This window comes from Brassica oleracea, chromosome C1, assembly GCF_000695525.1.
Source record: "Brassica oleracea var. oleracea cultivar TO1000 chromosome C1, BOL, whole genome shotgun sequence".
Taxonomy (NCBI): Eukaryota; Viridiplantae; Streptophyta; class Magnoliopsida; order Brassicales; family Brassicaceae; genus Brassica; species Brassica oleracea.
The window spans coordinates 24,696,495-24,701,319 of record NC_027748.1 but is presented as its reverse complement, the minus strand read 5'-3'; positions in this window follow the sequence as shown (position 1 = coordinate 24,701,319).

Here is a 4,825-nt window from a genome sequence, read left to right as displayed (position 1 = left end):
TATCAATATCCAGATTCTTACATTGCGATTCATCCTGGTTTGTTTAGAATGACTCAGAAGTTATCGTATTCCCAAACAGAAATAGCTGGAATCACCTGATTTAAAATTGTGATACCTTTTTCATCCTAACTCCTATGATATTTATTCAAGTTACTTGTGATTCTCCACTACTTTATGTATCCATATCCATATTGCTACATTGCGATTCATCATGTTTTGTTTAGAATGACTCATAAGTTATCATATTCCCAAACATAAATAACTGGAATCACCTGATTTGAAAGTATGATAACTTCTTCATCCAAACTGCTACGAGATTTATTCAATTTCCCGGTGATTCTTCACTACTTTATAGATCCAAATCAATCTTCTTACATCGTGAATCATCCTAGTTTGGTTACAATGTCTCAGAAGTTGTCATATTCCCAAACAGGAAAATTGGAATCACCTGATTTGATAGTGCGATACCTTCTTCATCCTAACTCCTATGAGATTTGTTCAACTTGCTGGTAGTTCTCCACTACTTTATAGATCCAAATCAAGATTCTTACATCGTGATTCATCCTGGTTTGTTTAGAATGACGAAGAAGGTGTCATATTCCCCAATAGGGAAACTGGATTCACCTGATTTGAAAGTGGGATACCTTCTTCATTATCACTCCTATGAGAGTTATTCAACTTCTTGGTGATTCTCCACTACTTTATGTATCGATATAAAGATTCTTACATCGCGATTCATCCTGGCTTAATTTAAATGACAATGAACTTATCATATTCCCAAACAGGAAACTGGAATCACCTGATTTAAAAGTGGGATAACTTCTTCATCCGAACTCCAATGAGATTTATTTAAATTCCTGGTGATACTCCACTACTTTATTGTTCTAAATCAAGCTTCTTACATCCTGATTCCGCTTGGATTGTTTAGAATGACGAAAAAGTTGTCATATTCCCAAACATGAAAACTGGAATCACCTGATTTGAAAGTGGGATAACTTCTTCATCCTAACTCCTATGATATTTATTCAACTTCCTCGGGATTCTCCACTTCTTTATATTCATATCTAGCCTCTTACATCGCGATTCATCCTGGTTTGTGGGAAAACTTCTTCATACTAACTCCTATGAAATTTATGAAACTTCAGGGTGATTCTCCTCTACTTTATAGATCCAAATCAAGCTTCTTACATCGTGACTCATCCTGGTCAGATTGGGATTACTCATAAGTTGTCATATTCCCAAACAGGAAAACTGGAATCAACTGATTTGAAAGTGGGATACCTTCTTCATCCTAATTCCTATGATACTTATTCAACTTCATGGTGATTCTCCACTACTTTTAAGATCCAAATCAAGTTTCTTACATCGTGATTCATCCTGGTTTGTTTAGAACGTCTCAGATGTTGTCATATTCCCAAATAGGAAAACTGGAATCACCTGATTTGATAGTAGGATGGATACATTCTTCATCTTAACTTCTATGAGATTTGTTCAACTTCCACGTGATTCTCCACTACTTTATGTCTCCATGTCCATATTCTTACATTGTGATTCATCCTAGTTTGTTCAGAATGACTCAGAAGTTGTCATATTCCCAAACAGAAATAACTGGAATCACCTGATTTGAAAGTGGGATAACTTCTTCATCCTGACTCCTATGAGATCTATTCAACTTCTTGGTGATTTTCCACCGCTTTTTAGATCCAAATCAAACTTTTTATATCGCGATTCATCCTGGTTTGATTAGAATGACTCAGAAGTTGTCATATTCCCAAACAGGAAAACTGGAATCACCTGATTTAAAAGTTGGATACCTTCGTCATCCTAACTTATATGAGATTTATTCAACTTCCTCGTGATTCTCCGCTACTCTATGTATCTATATCCAAATTCTTAGATTGTGATTCATCATGTTTTGTTTAGAATGACTCAGAAGTTATCTTATTACCAAACTGAAAAAATTGGAATCACTTGATTTGAAAGTGGGATAACTTCTTCATCCTAACTCCTATGAGATTTATTCAACTTCCTTGTGAATCTACACTACTTTATAGATCCAAATCAAACTTCTTACATCGAGATTCATCCTGGTTTGTTTAGAATGACGAAGAAGTTGTCGTATTCCCAAACATGAAAACTCCAGTCACCTGATTTGAAAGTGGGATAACTTCTTCATACGAATTCCTATGAAATTTATGAAACTTCCTGGTGATTCTCCACTACTTTTCAGATCCAATCAAGCTTCTTACATCGTGATTCATCCTGGTTTGATTATGATGACACATAAGTTGTCATATTCCCAAACAAGAAAACTAGAATCACCTGATATTAAAGGTTGATACCTTCTTCATCCTAACTCCTATGATATTTAACTTCCTGGTGATTCTCCGCTACTTTATGAATCCATATTCAGATTCTTACATTGCCATTAATCCTGGTTTATTTAGAATGACCCAAAAGTTATCATATTCCCAAACAGAAATAACTGGAATCACCTGATTTGAAAGTGGGAAAACCTCTTCATCCTGACTCCTATGAGATTTATTCAACTTCCTAGTGATTCTCCACCTCTTTATAGATCCGAATCAAGCTTCTTACATCGTGTTTCATCCTGGTTTGTTTAGAATGACGAAGAAGTTGTCACATTCCCAAACATGGAAACATGAATCACCTGATTTGAAAGTGGGAAAACCTCTTCATCCTGACTCCTATGAGATTTATTCAACTTCCTAGTGATTCTCCACCACTTTATAGATCCGAATCAAGCTTCTTACATCGTGATTCATCCTGGTTTGTTTAGAATGACGAAGAAGTTGTCATATTCCCAAACATGGAAACATGAATCACCTGATTTGAAAATGGGATACCTTCTTCATCATTACTCCTATGAGATTTGTTCAACTTTCTAGTGATTCTCCACTACTTAATAGATCCAAATCAAGCTTCTTACATTGCCATTCATCCTGGTTTGATTAAAATGACGAAGAAGTTCTCATATTCCCAAACAAGAAAACTGTAATCACCTGATTTGAAAGTGGGATAACTTCTTCATCCTAATTCCTATGAGATTTATGAAACTTTCTGGTGACTCCACTACTTTATAGATCCAAATCAAGCTTCTTACATCGTGATTCATTCTTGTTGATTAAATTGACTAATAAGTTGTCATATTCCCAAACATGAAAATTGGAGACTGTATAACACTGGAGATAGTGTTGTTTAAGTCTGGGGGAGTTTCAAATAATATTGTGTTTTAGTTAGATATATATATATATATATATATATATATATATATAAAGAAACAGATCTGAGTAAATGATTGCTCAGGACATCGACCGATGAGACCAGCTCGACATCGATCAACAACACTTCAGCAACAACGATCGATTGTGTCTTCATTGTGTCAAATGATTGCTCTAGCCATCGGCCAATGAGACCATGTCGACATCAATCGACAACACTTCAGCAACAACGATCGATGGTCACTTCATTGTGTCGATCGACATTGACATCAGCGAGCAGGTTATCGTTCTTACTTGTTAAATTGTGTACTTATGTTTATGTTATAACCATAACTCCAACTGAATTTACACTGGGGATACTGTAGTTTAAGTCTGGTGGGATGTTTACTGATATTAGTTTATTTCATGAATCTTATTAAAATGTTTACAAAAAGAAGTTTTTATTGAGTTTAGAAGGGGACAATGAACTTATTGATTTTGCGTGTTATCTAACCACACCATTATAGACTTACTAGTTGCAGATAGCACTAAAGATACTAAAGTGGATCAACATATCAACTATGTTACACTTGCTGAGAATGTTTGAAGAAACCAAAGTTGACCTCCAACCTAACTGAGCTCAACTTTGTTTTCTTAGGGCTTGGTATACATGGGATCAGATTTTTCAAACAAGGCTGGAAGGTAAAAGCCTTGTGTAGATAGATATGTCACCCTCTCTCTATTTCGAAATTTAGATTATAAAAAAAAAAAAAAATATATATATATATATATATATATATATAATTATAGATGATAATTTAGGAAAATAATTCGAACATGACTTGGTGGTTACAACCATTAAGGCTTGATTCATAAGAATTCTATAAGAAAAGAATTTGAACAAGACTTGGTGGCTCCAACCATTAAGGCTTGATTCATAAGAATTCTATAAGTAAAGGATTCGAACATTACTTGGTGGCTACAACCATTAAGGCTTGATTCACAAAGAATCCTAGGATATAGGTCAAAAAGAAGTGAACATGATTTGGTGCCTAAAACCATTAAAGCTTGATTCATGGAAGCATGTTCAATCTTGGTCAATGATCCTGCAATGAAAGCAGACTTTGACTAAGAGAGAAACAAGTAGAGAGATGAGAGGAAAGGAACTCCCATTTACCTGCAGATCCAAAAACTTGTTTGAGCATCCTTGCATCCTGTGATCGATACTCCCAAAATAAAGCCTACACTTTTATTTATGAAAGAAATGAGGTTGGTAGAGGGGATTGTCAGACAGGATTTGCTAAGTTGTTGACTAGGTGAATTTGGTTGCTAGACTAGGATATGGTATAATGTGCTTCTGAGATTAGGATTTCCTAAGGTGATCATTCTGAGTTTTAAATATGTGAGTCCCTGCTCTTTTCAAACCTCTTTCAGAGAGACTACCTGTAAGCAAAAGGGTAATTCTGGGGGAGTTGATAGGCCATGGATTTTACCCACTTTTAGCCATGGTTTATAAGTGTTTTAATATATATTTACTATGATATATAGTCTATTTAGTAAAGTAGTGGAGAATCACCAGGAAGTTTGAATAAATCTCATAGGAG